We start from the raw sequence: 21,316 nt of genomic DNA, 5'->3' as shown, positions 1-21,316 counted from the left end.
GGCTGGTGAATGGTGCGAGTGCCAAACCCTGCACCCCATTTGACATGGTTTAGCCTTTCCCTCTCCATGGCAGTAACACAGATGGGTCCATCCCATGGTCAACCATTGGCCCCATGTGTGTCACAAGTTGTGGGGGCTCAGCCCAGACTCCAGCAGGGCAGGTACCCTGATCCCAACGCCCCCTCCCCACCGGCCATGTTGGCAGAAGTGGCCCCAGCTCCCCTCTGCCCCCTTGAAGGAGTGAGTGGGCTGGACAGACACCCTCTGCTCCCAACTTCGCCGGCCATGATGAATCCGCACCCCCCGCACAATCAAAGCCACCACCAGCCACTTTTTCCCTTCCTGTTTTAATTGAATCCTGTCAAACAGAAGCAGAACAAGGCTCGATGCATCCTCAGAGCAGCTGGGGATGGTGGTGAGAAAAGTCCAGCAATGGGGCACAGGCCGCTCCCCACCTGGCCCAGAATAGACCATTCTAATACGAACCCCCCCCCCCCCCCCCGCCCTTCATATAAATAACCGGTGGCCCTTCCCAGAAAGGAAGCAGGTGGCAAAAAAACCACCCCACCTCCACATGTTTAGCCCCACCCCATCATTATAGCCACGCCTCCTCCGTCCTCCGCTATCCCGCTGCACAAAAGTCCTGCTGCAAAGGTGCAGTTGGGTGAATGGGGAGTCCATGTTGGGGGGGAGCTTTGGGAGGTCCCGCCCCTGCCTCACTCGCAGGGCCGGTTGATGATGACCTCGCCCAGGGCCTCCAGCACCTCGCGCTTGTAGTCATCGAAGTCGCCGTCAATCTGCTCGACGCTCTGCTCCTCCACCACCCACAGCTGGCAATTGGTCTCCGTGATCAGCCGGGCTCATAGCTCACAATGATGACAGCTGCAGGGGGGGAGAGGGGGTTAGAGGAGCAGGAGGAGCCCCCATTCCAACAGACCCTTCTGGCCCAGAATTCCCTCCCCCAACCCTTGGATCAGACCAATGGGCCATTCCAACCTGGAATTCTCCCCTCCTCCCCCGCCAGCACCAATGGGCCCTTCCGGCCCAGAATTCCCCCTACCCTCCCACCCCAATGGGCAATTCCAACATGGAATGCCCTCCCCCCGACCTGGACCAAACTAATGGGCCAATCCAGCCTGGTCTAAGTGCCCCCTGGCATCACTCACCACCTTTGTACTCATTGATGGCATCAGCCAGGGCATCGATTGACTTGATGTCCGGGTTATTGGTAGGTTCATCCTGGGGAAGAGACAAGGGGCTGTGATGCCAAAGGGGCAGATCCCAGAGAGAACCCAGGAGTCCTGACTCCCAGCTCCCCTTTGCTCTAGCCCACTGGACCACACACCCCACCCAGGGCTGGAGATAGAACCCAGGAGCCCTGGCTCCCAGACCCACCCCCTGCTCTAACCCACCAGGCCTGGTGCTCACCAGGGCCATGTCCCACCCCTCGCCCCAGAGACACTCACCAGAATGAGGACATTGGGCTGCCTGCAGGCCAGCTTGGCAAACACCACACGAGCCTTCTGGCCTCCTGGGGGGAAGAGAGAAGTGGGGCGGGGTGAGGGATGAGACAGGGGAGTCCCCTCCCCACTTGTCTGCATCATCCCTCATGCCAGACAACCAAGCCCTTCCCACCTCCAACTTAAGCTGCTGGGTGCCCTCCCCCAACCCGTGCCCCCAACCTCTTCTGGTTGCCCAGACCCCGGCCCTCTCCCCTCCCCCAACATAAGCCCCACCCCCAACCCCCACCTCCCTTGGGTGCCCCCCCACTTCTCCAGACCCTGCCGCTTACTCTGTATACTCAACCCCAAGCCTTCCCTAGAGCCCCTTCCAAGGCCCCACCCCCTGAGGCTCCGCCCCCAGTACTGGAGAGCTTGCAGATCTGGATGGTGTGAGCATGGCTCTCGAGGCTATCCCAACCCTGGGCTCCCCCTCCCTCCACCCAGCTTGCCAGTGCCCCCAATCCCAACCTGCAGCCCCCCTGTTATCCCAGCCCTGTGCTCCCCCCCAGTTCTGCAGGTGGCCCCCTATCCTGACCCATAGTGCCATTATTCCAGCCCTGGGCTGCCCCCCAGCTCTGCCAGTGCCCCCCTGGACCAGACTGGCTTACTTTCACCTCTCCCAGTGGTCTAAACTATTTTGCCATCCCCATATCTGCTCTCTTTCCTTTTCCTTCTCTCTCTCCCCTACAAATCTGGCCCAGCCAGCTGAGACAACCAGATGTTTTGCACCAGTGCTAGTAGCCTGTGACCAGAGAGAGGCAAGTTAGAGCAAGGCCTTAGCCAGCCCGATGCAGAGAGAAGTTTGCCACAGACAGGCTGATCAGCCAGCGGCCCGAGCCCGGGTTTGTCCTGCAGGGAGCTGCAAGCGAGACTGAATGCTGACAGGAGAAGTTTCTACAGCGCACTGGGAGAAGCTGCGCGAGCCCAAGGACGGTGGGGTTGTCACGGAGTGTGGGGGGACACAAAGCCCTGCACCCCCGGCTTCCTGCAATTCACCATGACTCTCAGCCAGCCAGTAAAGGAGAAGGTTTATTTAGAAGACAGGAATACAGTCCAAGACAGGTCTTGCAGGTACAGACAACAGGACCGCCCCGCCAGTTAGGTCCATCTTGGGGTCCTAGGGGCACCACAGCCCTGTTGGGGGGTCAGAGCCCCGACCGGGCTCCTCTTCATTACCAGCCAGCTCCTGAAACTCTAACTCCCTCCGGTGTCTCTCACCCAGCCTCCCCCGGCTCCTCCCCCAGCCTTTGTCCAGTTTCCCGGGCAGAGGTGTCACCTGGCTCCAACCCCCCTCCTGGGTTCTCATGTTACATGCTCAGGTATCTTCCCTCAAGGCCAGTCTCCCATCCGTCAATGCAGACCGTCCCAGCCAACCTCCCCACTCAGCATTCAAAGACCACATTAAGAACAGTCCCAGTTCATCACAGGGGTCCCCAGGGGGTAGGGTCTGGGTCAGGGGGCTGCAGCACGATGGGTTTATCGCTAGGACCCAGGAGCAGCTGGGATGCGGCTGGGAGCGAGCGCTGGGGTCAGTCCCGGTGTAGTGTATTAAACTGCTCTGCGTAGCAATGTGCTACTGGTAGTAGTTACTGGATTGTAAGAAACTGCTATTGTAGGAAACTGCTACCTGATGTAGCAAATGCCTACAGGTAGCAGTTTCTTGCACTATAGTGTATGTGAAATTGCTAAGTGTAGAAATGTGCTATCTGTAGCAGTTATTTATACTTATAGATTGTAAGAAAGAGCTTTTGTAAAAAGATGCTACTTCCCTCATAGGTCACGTTTTCTAGACCTTAAATGTTTTTTTCTCTTCTCTGGACTCTCTCCAATTTGTCCACATCTTTCCTGAAATGTGGTGCCCAGAACTGGACACAATACTCCAGTTGAGGCCTAATCAGCACAGAGTAGAGCGGATATCCCAGAGTGATGTTCTGGTTTTTTGCATAGATCCCTTTCCAGAGTACTCGTATTCAGCTTGTGGTCCAGATCCCTTTCTGCAGTACTCCTTCCTAGGCAGTTATTTCCCATTTTGTACGTGTGCAGCTTGTTATCATTCACAAACTTTATAATTGTGCTCTGTATGCCATTAGCTCAATCACTGATTAACATTTGGAATAGAAACTTATCGAGAACTGATCCCTGGAGAACCCCACTTGTTCTGCCCTTTCAGCTTGACTCAGCCCTTTCAGCCTGTGAAGCACTGATAACTACTGTCGGAACTATTTTCTAACTAGTTTTGCACCCGTCTTATTTTAGCTCCATCTAGGTTGCATTTCCATAGTTTGTTTATGAGAAGGTCATGGGAGACAGTATCAGAAGCCTTACTAAAGGCAAGACAGACTGATCCCACAGATAGCATTTTCACACACACACATGTATAAGAAATTGCAATCTGTAGGGCTGTGCTACCTGTAACACTGCAATTGGATGAAGCTAATTCCTACAGATAGCAGTTTCTCACACCATAGGGATGTGAGACTGCTCTCTGCTTGAATTAGCTACATCAGATGGCCTTTTTTAGAAAAGTAGGACCAGGGCCGGATTAACTTTTTGTGGGCCCGGCGCCAAACATATTTGTGGGCTCCCCTGGGGAATAATTGTAAAAGGGGCCGTGGGTAAAAGCACAGTGGGGCAGGAGCTAGGGTTGGTCTCTGGAGCAAGGGAGGGGTCAGGGGTAATCTGCAAGCGCAGCAGGGCTGGGGAGGGGGTAAACAGGATCCCCCCTGCCCCTGCCCACATAGAGCAGGTATAGGGTGACCAGATGTCCCAATTTTATCGTGAGAGTCCCGATTTTAGGGGACTTGTCCCGCGTCCCGACCTTACATTGGTCGGGACGCACTTTGTCCTGATATCGGGGGGACCGCGGCAAGCTGGTGCCGCCGACGCCATCACCTCTCCTCCTGGGGGGCCCTGGGGCAGCGCAGCTGAGCTCCCGGTGCGGCAGCTCCAGCCCGCCGACAGGCAGGAACCTGCAGAATCCAGCCCTGTCCCAGGCACACAGAGGTGGCAAGGAGGTCTCCGCTCCGCTGCGTGCTGCAGCGGGGCGGGGCTTGTAGACGCCGGCAGCGAGCGCCGGGCAGAGAGCCCCCCCGCCCCTGCCCCCCTCGACCCGACCCGCACGAGAGACGTGACAAGACCCTAGGAGCCAGAGGGAGGGACCTGCCTTCTGGATGCTTCCTGGGAGCTGCTCCAGCAGGTAAGCACTGCTGGGACTCATCTGGCCCCCTGGCAGGTCCCTCTGGGGGGGCTCCTGGCCAAGCAGGTGTGAAACCTGGCGGCCAAAGGCAGGGACTCCCAGCGAGGGTTCGGGGCGAAGCTGCGGAGAAGGGAGCGGGGCGGGCTCGGGGAGGGGAGACTAGCACCAAGCCACTTGCCTTTCTCCCTGTCTGCACTGCAACAGATTTGGGTTTATCTTTATATTAAGGGGTGAATTCACATGCAAAATTCTCATTGAATTCAATAGGTGTTCCATGCATATAATGACGCCTGGAGATGGCCCATAATTTACACACTGACAGAGGCAGACATGAGGCTTTATTACACTGCTGAAGAAGAAAGTTTATCTAATATTTGTGCATATCTCAGACACTTGAATGTGTGCCCATGTTTGTTGCAATAGATCACAATCTAGATAGGTTGTAATCTCTGCTCCTTTGTTTTCTTTCAGTTTATTTCAACTATAACACTTTATTGTGCTCACACATGGAAAAAATATTGTAAATTTGATTTACAGCCTTATTAATGCTCCCTGTTGGAATTTGGTAAACTGTCATGGGTATTTTTATGACCGTCATTACTGTGGTATCTGTGCACCTCACAATCATAGAATCATAGAACTGGAAGGGACCTCGAGAGGTCATCTAGTCCAGTCGCCTGAACTCAAGGCAGGACTAAGCATTATCTAGACCATCCCTGACAGGTGTTTGTGCAACCTGCTCTTAAAAATCCCCAGTGATGGAGATTCCACAACAGCCGTAGGCAATTTATTCCAGTGCTTAACCACTCTGACAGTTAGGAAGTTTTTCCTAATGTCCAACCTAAACCTCCTTGGCTGCAATTTAAGCCCATTGCTTCTTGTCCTCTCCTCAGAGGTTAAGAAAAACAATTCTTCTCCCTGCTCCTTGTAACAATGTTTTATGTACTTGAAAACTGTTATCATGTCCCCTCTCAGTCTTTTCTTCTCCAGTCTAAACAAGCCCATTGTTTTCAATCTTCCCTCATAGGTCATGTTTTCTAGACCTTTAATAATTTTTTTGCTCTTCTCTGGACTTTCTCCACAATCTTTAACATATTTATCCTCACAGCTCCCCTCTGAGGCAGGGAAGTGCTAATATCCCCATTTTACACATAGCCTCTCTGTGCATCAGTTCCCTAAGGCCCAGATCCTCAAAGGTATTTAGGCACTTAACTCCTACCTGTTCTATTCATTCCCTCTGAAGCACCTGGCATTGGCCACTGTTGGAAGACAGGATACTGGGCTAGATGGACCTTTGGTCTGACCCAGTATGGTCATTCTTATCTTCTTTTCTCTGGCATAGCCCTGGTCTACATTTAAAATTTAGTTCGACTTAGATCTCTTAGAGGTGTGAATTTTTCACACCACATAGTGCTGTAATTAAGCCAACCTAGATCCTGTTGTAGACACGGCTAGGTCGACAGAAGAATGTTTCCAGTAACCTAGCTGCCACCACACTGGGAGGTGGTTTACTAGAGTGATGGAAAGCCCCCTTCCATTGATGTAGGAAGTGTCTACACTATGGTGCTGCAGCAGCAGAGCTGCAGCTATGTAGCTGTAGCACCACTCCCGGCAGTGCTTACTTGAGGTGGCTCCCAGGAAGTGGCTGGCAAGTCCCTGAGGTAAGTGTCAGAGGCTGCATCCTCCTCCCCAGCAGAGTGTGTGCAGACTGGTCCACCATGTTCATGGCAGAGCCAAGGAAAGGAGGCACCTGCCTCTGCACATGCTGATTCTACACAGGGCAGGCTGGGGCTGACAGCTGCTAGGCTGCTGCCCAGTTCACTTACCCACATTAGCAAGCAGGGATTGCACCTGGCAGCGTACATCTGCTTAATGTACAATCGGGACACCATTGTCCCGATATTCAGGTAAAATTTTGCATTTGGTAGCTTCCTAGGGCCCCCTCTCGCAGCTTCCTAGGGCCCCCTCTCATGGCTCTGTGCACCTGTGTCTGTCGTCGTCTCTCCTCCCCCCACCCCGCTCGCCCAATGTGTCCTGATATTTCACTCTTGCGATCTGGTCACCCTAAGCGGGTACCTACCTGGTTCTAGCCCATTCTCTTTGTATCTCTCTGCACTGAGCTGCCCCTCCTCCCGCAGCAGCAGGACAGATTCTCTTCCAGCCCTCTGGGGTGGGTGTTGGGAGTGGGAGGAGCGGAGGCTAATGTGGTTACTCCTATAACCAGACATTTAGTTTCCAGTCAGCACTGCTAACCGGACACTCCGGTCCCATTTTCTACAGGAGTTTCCAATCTACAACTGGATACCTGGCAACAGGGCTGCCAGAAAAGCCTGAGGGGGGGAGAGGGGCAAGCAATCATTTTTAAAAGTGAGAGGGCTAAGCCTTAAGTGGTGGGTTGGCTAGGGAGGGAAAGTGGTGGGTTGGCTATGGAGTGGAGAGGAGCTAGTGGGCAGGGCCATGTCTGCTATACTGTCCAGGTAGGTTGGAGACTGTGGGGATCAGCTGACACAGTATCCAGGGCCGGTGCAAGGATATTTTGCACCCTAGGCGAAACTTCCACCTTGCGCCCCCCCTCCCCTCCAGAGCATCGCTTATTATAAATGTTCAAAAATGAATACAGTGGAGTCACATCTTACGCGGGGATTAGGTTCTAAGGTCAGCGCATAAGAGGAAAATTGCGTATAGTGAAAATTACCATAAAGTACAGTACACACTAGAACAGGGGTCCTCAACCTACGGCACGCATGCCAAAGGTGGCACGCAAGCTGATTTTTTTTTTTAATGGCAGCCTGTGGGTCCTGGCCACCGCTGAGCCTGCTGCTGGCCTGGGGTTCCATTCACTCAGCTGCCAGCTGGGGTCCCAGCCGGCGATTCCGCTCAGCCTCCTGCCGTTCACCCAGACCTGCAGGAAGCTGAGCAGGGACGGTGGCCAAGACCCTGGCTGGCTAGGGGCCGGCAGCTGGAACCCCAGATCGTCAGCGGGCTGAGCAGGGCCGGCAGCCGGGACCCCAGACTGGCAGCGGGCTGAGCAGCTCAGCCCGCTGCCGGTCTGGGGTTCCATCCACTGGCTCCTGCCAGCCGGGGTCCCAGCCGCTGGCCCCGCTCAGCCTGTTCAGCCTCCTGGCAGCCGGAACCCCAGACCGACAGCGGCCTGAGCGGGGCTGGCGGCTGGGACTTCGGCTGGCAGGAGCCGGCCCACTGCTGGCCCTGCTCAGGCCGCTGCCAGCTGAGTGAACAGAACCCCAGGTCAGCAGCAGGCTCAGCGGCAGCCAGGACCCGCAGCCTGCCATTAAAAAAAAATCAGCTCACGTGTCACCTTTGGCTTGCGTGCCGTAGGTTGAGGACCCCTGTTCTAGTGTATGCTGTACTTTATGGTAATTTTCACTATACGCAATTTTTCTCTTACGCGGTGACTTTAGAACCTGACCCCCGTGTAAGATGTGACTCCACTGTAGTGTAAAAAAAAAGTTTTGGGCACCGCTTTTTGGCACCCCCAAATCTTGGCGCCCTAAGCGGTCGCCTAGTTCGCCTAGTGGTTACACCGGCCCTGACAGTATCCCCAGCCCAGGTGACGTGACAGCCAGGGGTGGATTTAGAGTTAGAGGGGCCCCCCAGCCCTGTGCTCAGCTTCATTTTTGGGGCTCCTCCTTGGGATCCAGTCAAGAAAAAGAACATTATCTCCTATCTCCCCCTACCCCCATTTTTCATTCTTTTTTCTTCATCCTCCTCCCATAAGTAATAGCAAGTAAATGAAAATAAAGTGAGGTACCTTGATTGTTTTTGTAGTCTAACTTATTTTTCCACAGACCACTTGAATATCATAGAGAATCTCAACAGACCACTTAATGATCTTTCCAAATATTGTAAAAAAATGTTCAGGTGCGGGGTCTGGCCAGGAGCTAGGGCGAGGGAGGGGGCTCAGGGTTGGGGCAGGAGGTTGGGGTGTGGAGCGCTTACCTCGGGCAGCTCCTGTTTGGTTCTCAGGATGGGGGTGAGGATGTGGCGGGGTGCAGGAGTCAGGGCAGGGGCCTGGGTGTGTGTGGGGGGGTGCAGGTTTCAGGGCAGGGGCTGGGGTGTGTGAGGGAGGTGTAGGGGTGCAGGGGTCAGGGCTGGGGGTGTCTGAGGGGGTGAGAGGGGGTGCAGGGGGCTGGGGAGGTGTGAGGGGGATGCAGGAGTCAGGGCAGGGGGCTGGGGAGGTGTGCGGGGTGCAAGGATCAGGGAAGGGGGCTGGGGGTGTGTGGGGGGGTGCTGAGGAGGTGTGAGGGGAGTGTAGGGTCAGGACAGGGTCAGGACAGGGCCAGGGGCTCAGGGGGCTGGGGGGGTGCAGGGGTTAGGCTGGGCAGGAGGCTGGGGGGGTGGGCTGGGGTCTTTTCACCCCTCTGGATCTATCACCAGGTGTTAGATAGAAGTTGGTGTGCCTCCCACCTCTCTTGTGTGGTGTAGTGTACAAAAGAGATAGAGAAATGATTTTTGCAAACAAATATTCCATTCCTACATGGAAACTATTGACATGCTTGATAAATGGAAGTGTGTCAACAAATTCTTTAAAAACAACTGTGTGGTAAGCAACACCTTTGAGAAACCATTCTCTGTCTTCATCAGCCTCCATAACCATGGCATCAAAATCACCTGGATGACCGCTGGAACCTCTTGACACTACACACTCCTCTTCCGTGTGTGTGACCTCCACTTGGCTGTTGTGAGGCTTGTTCGATACATTGCCTCTCATTTCTCCTACCTCTGAGGTTTTCACAGTGTCATCCACAGCAGTTTCCTTTTCCATGTTTCTCTGTGATATGTTTTCCTCACCTAATTTTGGAGGCTTTTTAAATACTTTTAGTTGGGAGATACTGTACAACTTTGCTAAACCTTTCCCTAACTTGTTTTCTAATTTTACTCTTTTGCCCTCTACAGCGGCAGTTTTGTATGGTCCCACGTAGGTAGGTTGTAGCTACCCTCCCTTTCTTGTTTTCCTTCTCGTATTCAGTAACATGATAGTGTCACCGATCTTGAATGTTATTTCCCCATGTTTACGAGTCTTAGTTTTGGCATACTGTATTTGTTGCTTTTCTTATGCTTTTGAAATATTACTAATAGCCAGTTTAGTTTCAGCACCACGTCTAGCTTCAATTTTCATGATGTACTCTTTGTAGTATTCTTCATCAGATTCCTCAAAATCTGTTGGCTTTGGAAACAAATGGAGAAGGAGTTGTGTTTGTAAAAAGAACAATCGCAGAATAACATATGCACCTGAAAGCTGAAGGACACTTACCGTGTAGTTGTCTGAGACTTGGTCTGGGAATCTTGCCTCAAAGCCATACAGTAGTCGATAGGGTGACAATTTGGTTGTCATGTTCGGTTTTGTTCTCAAAGAAAATACGTCACTAAGAAATTCATCCCAATTAGTCGCACTGTCATCAACCAACTTGTGCAATGCTCTGTAAAAAATGGGGATGGATTATTTGTGGGGGAAGGGGAAAGGACTGTCTTTACTGAGAGAAATTGTATGCAATCGAAAAGGCGTAAAGAGGCCATCCTAGTGCAGTGGGATAATTCCTTTTACTTGAAATAAAAGACAAGATGAATTTCAATGTACTAAACATTTGAAGCAATTTGTAGCTTCTGTCATAGTGCATTCTCCTTTCTATTAATACTGTAATTTTCCCTGCCCTAAAATTACCTTTTGATGGATTTGTTTGTGTTTTCAGCTAGTCCATTGGTTTGTGGATGGTATGGGTTGATGAAGCTACGTTGTAGTCCCAATGTTTTGCACATCTCTAGGTTAAGCTGAAAGGAACAAAGGTATGCCAAAAACTTTCCTTTGGACAGGTTTGGTGTGTAACCCTAACCCTAACCCTCTCCCCTGATACCTTACATGGCATGCTTTATATGTAAGATCACAATTATATGAAAATGATGAACATGGGGTACACTCCCCCAAAGTATAGAAAGTCACACATTCATTTTCTGATATAGCTGTAAAACTACTCTTAAAAGTTTTCTAAATACAGTAAATCACTGTTTAAAAATGTATAGTGTGTACCTTCTAGAAATGAAACTGAAACATATCTAAGTCTGAGTTGTGAAGAATATGTATTAAGGCTATAACAACCAACAAGAATGCACTTTTATCTAGAAAACCATGATTAAATCGAGTCTTCCTGACTAATGATTTAAATTATGATTTAAATCACTTTGATTTAAATCAAATCCACCATGGTTTAGGACCAGTGTCACAAGCTTATGTACATGTTTATTACTCAAGAAAGCTTAACTGACACTTTCGCTGTATGACAAGATGCTTAGTCGCCATCCTCAAAATACCCATTAGACAAACACTTGATAACAAACTCATTTTTGGAGAAGGGAGAACCAACCCCACATTCCTGTATTTTCAGGACTGTTTAAAAAATATTTTGCGAGTGGAATTTCATGGCTATTGCATGAAAAACCTTAATGAAAGTCTGAACATTTAAAAAGAAATCTTTATTAGTCCCTTTCCACTGCATAGTAGGTCATACAGTCTATTAATTAAAAAAATGAATGCACACAAAACATTGAGAGTAGTGAAAAACATTATAAGTAGTATGTGAAATACTTAATTCCTTTGGAAAGCAAGCTCATAGGCAGAAAATCGACCATTGTGCTTTATACAGACTTCCACTTCTGTCACTGTTACACACACATAAGGAGCAAAGAGGGATCACCACAAAAATTACACTCAGAACTGTGGTACTCACGTGTCACCTCATTGCTCTCTCATTTAATTTTTGAGACATTTTCTTTAGCCTTTGTCTTCACTGTTAAAACTTAACTTGTCTTGTGTTGTTTTCATTAGTTTTATTAGCGGTGAGAAAAAGGTCTATGCCTGCATAATGGGGACACAAGATATATTATACACACCTGGATTATTCTTCACTGGTTGATAATGTCAGATCCTTCTCGTTCTCAGTATGCTGAGCTGAGCTGAAGTGTCTGTCTTCCCATCATCCAGATTGCTGGGACAGTCACTTCTCACTGTTCAGTCTTTATACCTCAGGTGTTTCCGGTTGTTCTTGTAGGCTGTCATTGTCCACCTTTTCTTTCTTCCCCCCAATTTCTGGAAGGCTCTTGTGCTGTGACCTGGGTCAAACAGCACCCACTGTGTAGAGGTATTTGATCTTGGTCAAGTAGTCCCCATTGTATAGCACTATCATTCAGAGGCACAGTTCCTGGGGTAATCTTTATGTCTTTGTGCATTCCTTCAGTAAGCCACTAACATTGGCTGGCCTCATCCAACAGAGCACATTTGAAATACAGAGACATGGTCAATATTTCTAGTCTCAGATACAAATGTTACATGCATACAGGTTGGATAAACACAGTCAATAGGTCTTAAGTTTTGCAATGATACCCCACATCAGCCATCTTGCATAAAGTATATATTAACTATGTCATATTCATATCATAAGCATATTTTCATAAAGAATGTAGAGTATAATGTCACACCGCACATGTAGGTTTGCTGATCTGCAAATAGTAAAGGAGCATGCATCTTTGGGTGCAAACGCTCATGACAATAATGCAGAGCCATGCAAGCTCCATGAGTCTGTGTGAGATGGCAGGCAGTGAGGCGGGCCAGGCAGGTTTGTGGGTTTAGAAAAAAAGGTGTAAACATTATGTATACATATATGTATGGGATACATATAAAATTAGTGGATAGTTAACAATGCATTCTAAGAAGTTGGATCCCATGGCCACATCCACCCTCGTCTGACCTATTTGGTACCCAGCATACACTGCCAAACCAAAGCTTCCCAAAATATAGTGGGATCTATTCATGGTGCACCTCACTCTGAATCTATACAAGTGCTTCTGGTGAGTACTCTGACTGCTGAGGCAAGGAGGCCAGGAGGCATGCACACAAGTGACATAGTAACCGTAGTGACTCTATGCTGACATAACTTGAGTTAACCACACGTAAAGTGTAGATATGGCCTTAGGTATATTAAATATTTGGGACAAGTAACAGGAAAGTATGAGGATAGACTAAGGGTATGTCTACACTACGAAATTAGGTCGAATTTATAGAAGCCGGTTTCATAGAAATCGGTTTTATACAGTCTATTGTGTGTGTCCCCACATAAAATGCTCTAAGTGCATTAAGTCGGTGGACCGTGTCCATAGTACCAAGGCTAGCGTCGACTTCCGGAGCGTTGCACTGTGGGTAGCTATCCCACAGTTCCCGCAGTCTCCGCCGCCCATTGGAATTCTGGGTTGAGATCCCAATGCTTGAAGATGCAAAAACAGTGTCACGGGGGGTTCTGGGTACATGTCGTCAGGCCCCTCCCCTCCGTCAGAGCAACAGCAGACAATCGATTCACGCCTTTTTACCTGGGTTACCTGTGCAGACAACATACCACGGCAAGCATGGAGCCCGCTCAGCTCAGCTCAGCTCACCCTCACCATATGTCATCTGGGTGCTGGCAGACGTGGTACTGCATTGCTACACAGCAGCAGCTAATTGCCTTTTGGCAGTAGACGGTGCAGTATGACTGATAGCCGTCATCGGCTATCTGGGTGCTGGCAGACTTGGGGCTGCATTGCTATACAGCAGCAGCTCCTTGCCTTTTGGCAGTAGATGGTGTATTATGACTGGTATCCATCGTCATCATATTCCTCAGTGAGTTCAATCAGAGGCACCTGGGCAGACATGTTTTGTCTCCTGGAGACTCAGTCCTACCGGCAGTCCTATTGAACCATCTTGACGATGATGGCTAGCAGTCCTAGTACAGCATCTTCTGCCAAGCACCCAGAAGATGCTGATGGCTATCAGTCATGCTGCACCGTCTGCTGCCAGCTTAAGATGTAAAAAATAGATGGACCAGATTTGTTCTTTATTCATTTGCTTCCCCCTCCCTCCGTGAAATCAACGGCCTGCTAAACCCAGGATTTTGAGTTCAATCTTGGGGGGGGGGGGCATTCTGTGTGACAGTTGTTTGTGTTTCTCCCTGATGCACAGCCACCTTTGTTGATTTTAATTCCCTGTACCTGTAAGCCATGTCGTCACTTGCCCCTCCCTCCCTATGTCAGACAATAGTTTCGCGCCTTTTTTCAGTCCAGACACCATAGTACTGGGATCATGGAGCCCGCTCAGATCACGGCGGCAATTATGAGCACTATGAACACCACGCGCATTGTCCTGGACTATATACAGAGCCAGAACATGCCAAAGCAAAACCAGGCGAGGAGGCAATGGCAGCGATTGCAGCACGGCGACGAGAGTGATGAGGAAATTGACATGGACATAGACCTCTCACAAAGTACAGGCCCCAGCAATGTGCAAATCATGGTGTTACTGGGGCAGGTTCATGGCGTGGAACGCCAATTCTGGGCCCAGGAGACAAGCACAGATTGGTGGGACAGCATCATGTTGCAGGTTTGGGACGATTCCCAGTGGCTGCGAAACTTTTGCATGCGTAAGGGCACTTTCATGGAACTTTGTGACTTGCTTTCCCCTGCCCTGAAGCGCCAGAATACCAGGATGAGAGCAGCCCTCACAGTTGAGAAGCAAGTGGCGATAGCCCTGTGCAAGCTTGCAACGCCAGACAGCTACCGGTCAGCCGGGAATCAATTTGGAGTGGGCAAATCTACTGTGGGGGCTTCTGTGATCCAAGTAGCCATCGCAATCAAAGACCTGGTGATATCAAGGGTAGTGACTCTGGGAAACGTGCAGGCCATAGTGGATGGCTTTGCTGCAATGGGATTCCCAGACTGTGGTGGGGCGATAGATGGAACCCATATCCCTATCTTGTCACCGGAGCACCAAGCCACCGAGTACATAAACCGCAAGGGTTACATTTAAATGCTGCTGCAAGCACTGGTGGATCACAAGGGACGTTTCACCAACATCAACGTGGGATGGCCGGGAAAGGTACATGATGCTCGTGTCTTCAGGAACTCTGGTCTGTTTCAAAAGCTGGAGGAAGGGACTTTCTTCCCAGACCAGAAAATAAGCGTTGGGGATGTTGAAATGCCTATCGTTATCCTTGGGGACCCAGCCTACCCCTTAATGCCATGGCTCATGAAGCCATACACAGGCAGCCTGTACAGTAGTCAGGACCTGTTCAACTATAGGCTGAGCAAGTGCCTAATGGTGGTGGAATGTGCATTTGGACGTTTAAAAGCGCGCTGGTGCAGTTTACTGACTCGGATAGACCTCAGCGAAGCCAATATTCCAATTGTTATTGCTGCTTGCTGTGCGCTCCACAATATCTGTGAGAGTAAGGGGGAGACATCTATGGCGGGGTGGGAGGTTGAGGCAAATCGCCTGGCCGCTGATTACGCACAGCCAGACACCAGGGCGGTTAGAAGAGTACAGCAGGGCATGGTGCGCATCAGGGAAGCTTTGAAAATGAGTTTTGTGACTGGCCAGGCTACGGTGTGAAACTTCTGTTTGTTTCTCCTTGATGAACCCTCCGCCCCCCGCCCCGGTTCACTCTACTTCCCTGTAAACTAACCATCCCACCCTCCCCTCCCCCCTTCGAGCACTGCTTGCAGAGGCAATAAAGTCATTGTTACTTCACATTCATGCATTCTTTATTAATTCATCACACAACTAGGGGGATAACTGCCAAGGTAGCCCAGGATGGGTGGGGGAGGAGGGAAGGAAAAGGACACACTGCAGTTTAAAACTTTAAAACTTTAGCACTTATTGAAGGCCAGCCTTCCGATGCTCGGGCAATCATCTGGGGTGGAGTGACTGGGTGGCCGGAGGCCCCCCGACCGTCTTCTTGGGCGTCTGAGTGAGGAGGCAATGGGACTTGGGAAGGAGGGCTGTTGGTTATACAGGGGCTGTAGCGGCAGTCTCTGCTCTTGCTGCCTTTCTTGCAGCTCAACCATACGCTGGAGCATATCAGTTTGATGCTCCAGCAGCCGGAGCATCGACTCTTGCCTTCTGTAAGCAAGCTGATGCCATCTATCCTCTTCAGCCCGCCACTTGCTCTCTTCAGCCCACGATTCAGCCCGCCACCTCTCCTCTCGTTCATATTGTGCTTTTTTGCACTCTGACATTGACTGCCTCCACGCATTCTGCTGTGTTCTGTCAGCGTGGGAGGACATCTGGAGCTCCGAGAACATATCATCCCGAGTCCGCCATTTTCTCCTTGTAATCTTCACTAGCCTCTGTGAAGGAGAAACATTTGCAGGTGGTGGAGGAGAAGGGAGAGGTGGTTAAAAAAGACACATTTTAGAGAATAATGGGTACACTCTTTCACGTTAAATTTTGCTGTTCACATTACACAGCACATGTGCTTTCGTTACAAGGTCGCATTTTTCCTCTTATATTGAGGGCCTGCCAGTTTGGTGTGAGAGATCACTCACGCAGTGCCAGGCAACAGATTTCGGCTTGCAGGGAGCCATGGTAAGCCACAGTCTTTTGGCTTTTTTAACCTTCTTAACATGTGGGAATGGTTTCAAACAGTAGCGCCCTCATTTCCCATACCAAGCACCCGTTGGGTTGGCCATTTAAAATGGGTTTGCAATGTAAAAGGAGGGGCTGCGGTTTCCGGGTTAACATGCAGGACAAACCCAACTACCCCCCCCCCCCCCCACACACACACACCCAATTCTCTGGGATGATCACTCCACCCCTCCCCCCACCGCGTGGCTAACAGCGGGGAACATTTCTGTTCAGCAGAGCAGGAAGGGGCACCTCTGAATGTCCCCTTAATAAAATCACCCCATTTCAACCAGGTGACCGTGAATGATATCACTCTTCTGAGGATAACAAAGAGCGATAAGGAATGGATGTTGTCTGCATGCCAGCAAACACCGGGACCATACGCTGCCATGCTTTGTTATGCGATGATTCCAGAATACGTGCTACTGGCCTGGCGTGGTAAAGTGTCCTACCATGGTGGACGGGATAAGGCAGCCCTCCCCAGAAACCTTTTGCAAAGGCTTTGGGAGTACATGAAGGAGAGCTTTCTGGAGATGTCCCTGGAGGATTTCCGCTCCATCCCCATACACGTTAACAGACTTTTCCAGTAGCTGTACTGGCCGCGATTGCCAGGGCAAATTAATCATTAATCATTAAACACGCTTGCTTTTAAACCATGTGTAATATTTAAAAAGGTACACTCACCAGAAGTCCCTTGTGTGCCCTCAGAGTCTGGGAGCACGCCTTGGGTGAGTTCGGGGGTTACTGTTTCCAGGTCCAGGGTGATAAACATATCCTGGCTGTTGGGGAAACCGGTTTCTCCACTTCCTTGCTGTGAGCTATCTTCGTTGTCTTCATCATCATCTTCCTCGTACCCCGAACCCGCTTCCCTGTTGCGTGATTCTCCATTGATGGAGTCAAAGCACATGGTTGGGGTAGTGGTGGCTGCACCCCCTAGCATCGCATGCAGCTCCGCGGAGAAGCTGCATGTTTGCGGCTCTGCCCCGGACCTTCCATTTGCCTCTCTGGCTTTGTGGTAGGCTTGCCTTAGCTCCTTAATTTTCACACGGCACTGCTGTGCGTCCCTGTTATGGCCTCTGTCCTTCATGGCCTTTGAGACTATTTTTAATATTTTGCCATTTCGTTTACTGCTACGGAGTTCAGCTAGCACTGATTCGTCTCCCCATATGGCGAGCAGATCCCGTACCTCCCGTTCTGTCCATGCTGGAGCTCTTTTGCGATCCTGGGACTCCATCATTGTTACCTGTGCTCTCCACGCTGGGCAAACAGGAAATGAAATTCAAAAGTTCGCGGGGCTTTTCCTGTCTACCTGGTCAGTGCATCTGAGTTGAGAGTGCTGTCCAGAGCGGTCACAATGAAGCACTCTGGGATAGCTCCCGGAGGCTAATAACTTCGAATTCCATCCACACTACCCCAAATCCGACCCGCAAAGGCTGATTTTAGCGCTAATCTCCTTGTCGGAGGTGGAGTAAAGAAACCGGTTTAAAGGGTTTAAGTCGAAAAAAAGTGCTTCGTCGTGTGGACGTGTCCAGGCTTAATTCTATTTAACGCTGCTAAATTCGACCTAAACTCGTAGTGTAGATCAGGCCTAAGAATCATTCAGGTGTTTAAGCTCAAGGCATTGGAACTGGCCTTACTGCACCCTACAGGCCCAGGACCAAAGAGGCACATAAAAAAAATATCATTTATTTATTAAAATTTCTTGACTCGAGGGTCTATAACTCATGATTTTAGAATTCTTGTGGTTGTGAAGGTATCTTGGGGTTGTAGATGTGTGTTCATTACATTTTGAAAGGCAAAACTATGAATGGGTTGAACAAAGAATTAGATCAGTCCCTCAGGATAAGTACATTGGCTATTAGCCAAGATAATCAGGGATGCAGACCCATGCTCTGCATGTCCCTAAACTGTCCTTTGACCGCCAGATGCTGGGAGTGGACAATGGGATGGTTCACTGAGTCATTGCCTGGTCTGATCATTCCCTTAGAAGCACCTGGCATTGGCCACTGTCACAAGACAGGATACTAGATTAGGCGGACTATTGGTCTGACCCACAATGGCTGTTCTAATTTTCTGCAAAAATTACAATAGATTTTTTTTCCAGGGAGAAAGACGTTATAGGAGATAGTATACTGTCTGTATTGAATATTTGAGAATCAAGTTGTACACAATGGCATGCGGAAAAACACTAAGGGCTGGACTGAGAGGCAAAATAACAGTTGCAAAAATGCAATCCCCATTGGTGGATTGACTCAAAACAAAGTTTTGACACTAGGCCAGAAATTCAGTTAGCTGTAAAATGAGAAGAAAAAAATAAATTTAAAAATTCAGGGAATTCAGGGAATCCCAGCAGCAGATAAGACAATTTAGGAAACTGCTCGGAGACTCTATGCAATCAGATACAGTGATAAGGGCTTCTTTGTTTATGAGGGGATATGTGTAAAATGTTTAACTGAATTAAGTCTCAGGGATTATCTATACTGGCAAGTTAAAGCGCTCTAACTTGCTGGCTCAGGGGTGTGAAAAATCACCCCCCCCCAGCACAGCAAGTTTGAGCGCTTTAAAGTGCTAGTGTGGACAGGCTCAGCTCCCAGTGCTCGGAGCTAATCCCCTCGTCAAGGTGGATTACCAGGAGCCCTGGCACCCACAGCAGCGCTTTGAACTTTGTAGTGTAGACATAGCCTCAGTAGGTTAGATCAGACAAAGAGGAGCTTCATTGACTAGGCATTGGGATGCCTGTGCCTTTAAGAACCCAGCCCAGGGAAGCCGATGCTGAGAGGTGCTGTCTGTGAGAGGGGAAATGAAAAAGATGCTTTGCCCCCCACCATTTTTGCAAACACTGGTGTCTCAATGCCATGGGGGGTAACTGTTACCCCCTAGGGTTACCATCCGTCTGGGTTTCCCCGGACATGTCCGGCTTTTGGGTCTTTAAATAGCCGTCCGGGGGGAATTTGTAAAAAGCTAAAAATGTCCGGGATTTCCCCCCGGACGGCTATCTAAAGACCCAAAAGCGGCTGACAGGGCAGCCGCGCCGGATTGAACCGCTCACTTGGGGTCGCTCCGGCAGCAAAAGCCCCTCCCCCGCTTCCCCCTCCCTCCCCTGCAGCTTCAGCACGCCGGTAGCAAAACGGGAGCAGGAGCTGTTTGTGCCGCTACAGGTGGCCTGTCCGGGGGCACGGGTGTGGAGAGGGATTGGGGCAGTCAGGGGACAGGGAGGGTTAGATGGGTTGGAGGTTCGGGCGGGGGGCAGTCAGGGAACAGGCAGCGGTTGGATAGGCGTGGGAGTCCCGGGGATCTGGTGGGGGCAGGGGTGTGGATAGGAGTCAGAACAGTCAGGGGACAGGTAGGGTGGGGGGGTCTCAGGAGGGGGCAGTTGGGAACAAAGATAAGGGAGGCTTAGATAAGGGGTGGGGTCCCGGGGGGTGATTAGGGGCAGGGGTCCCGGGAAGGGGCGATCAGGGGACAAGGAGCAGGGAGGGTTGGATGGGTTGGGGGTTCTGTGGGGGGCAGTCAGGGGGGCGGGAATTGGGAGGGAGTGGCTAGGGGGCGGGGCTACACCCCCCCCGGAGTGTCCTCTTTTTTGAAAGTTCAAATATGGTAACCCTATTACCCCCTCTACCCCTGCCTGTGCCGGGTTTTGCCCTCTGACACGCTCTGCCAGCGCCTCACCCGGAGCTTAACTCCTGCTCCTCCCCACCCAGCCCTGATTTTGCCCTTTAGCCCCTCTCCTAATGCTGCCTCCAGCTGCTTGACCCCCCTGACCAGTCAATTTCCGCCCCCTGCTCAGACCCTGGCCGCCCCCCTGCTCCGATTCGCCCCCTTTGCCACTTTTTAACCCCTGTAAATAGCAGTCAGCAGAATCTTATGGCTAATAAGGGCAGGGTGAAGGGCAGTGGCTTCGGTAGATGTTACTGAGCATGCTCAGTTCGTGTGACTATACAAAAAAGCCACTTTGCTCAAATAAAAAAGCCTCTTGCCCCCCCTCCCCCAACAAACTATTTTGCAAAGCACTGGTGTCTCAGTGCCAATGGGGTAATTGCTAACCCGTGCCCCTGCTTGTGCCAGGGTTTTGCCCTCTGACACCCTCTGCCAGCGCCTCACTCCTGGGCTTAACTCTGCCTTCTCCCCCCCATTCCAGATTTTGCCCTTTAGCCCCTCTCCTACTGCTGCCTCCAGCTGCTTGACCCCCCAGACCAGTAAATTTTCACCCCCTGCTCAGACCCTGGCCACCCCCCTGCTCTGATTCGCCCCCTTTGCCACTTTTGCCCCCTTTGCCACTGTCAAAAGCAGTCAGCAGAATCTTATGGCTAATAAGGGCAGGGTGAAGGGCAGTGGCTTCAGCAGATGTACTGAGCATGCTCAGATGAACTGACTACCCGGTATAAGCAAAATCTCATTCACTTTCCTCCCCTAAATGCTGAGCACTTTAAGGGGAAAAAAGAAGCGAGGTCTGCAGTCTGCTTGATCCTCCATTTTACACCAGACTAGGAAACAACCCCCAGACCTGATGGGTGTCACTACAGCAGCCTTGGTTGGACTGTTCTTTTGAAAGATCGTTAATGGGTCTTTTAAGATGCTGATTTTCAATGAAATCTTTTTGTTCTGGGGGGCAGAGAACACAACAGGGACTAGCTCTGTTTTGTCAACTTCTAGTCATTCAAAAGTTGAAAGGCTTTAGATTCAATTTGTTTAATGTTTGTACAGTGATTTTGAAGCGATAACATAGTATGACTGCAACAAGGAGTCCAGTGGTACCTTAAAGACTAACAGATTGGGATGCCATGCATCTGAAGAAATGGGTTTTTTACCCACGAAAGCTTGTGCCCAAATAAATCTGTTAGTCTTTAAGGTGCCACCGGACTCCTTGTTGTTTTTGTGGATACAGACTAACATGGCTACCCCCTAATACTTGATAGCATGACTGGGCAGTGGGCAACCATCTAAAGATCTGTGTCACTGCTAGCTGTTACCTTTGTCTTACACAATAAAAGCTGGCTGCCTCCTGGACTGCAGTCAGAGTGAGGTAGGGTATGTGGTATAGAGTCCATAGTTTGGGGGAAACACCTGCAGTAGGGCTGGGCTTTGCACTGGGCCATGTGGAGTGCTGAGGGTAGAAGCGCAAGGTTGAAAGAAGTGAGCAGGATGGGGAATGTTGCAGAGGTGTTTCCCCCTCCCCCA

The sequence above is a fragment of the Terrapene carolina genome, unplaced genomic scaffold, assembly GCF_002925995.2.
Source record: "Terrapene carolina triunguis isolate 2854851 unplaced genomic scaffold, T_m_triunguis-2.0 Scaffold34355, whole genome shotgun sequence".
Taxonomy (NCBI): Eukaryota; Metazoa; Chordata; order Testudines; family Emydidae; genus Terrapene; species Terrapene triunguis.
This window is presented reverse-complemented; position numbering follows the sequence as displayed.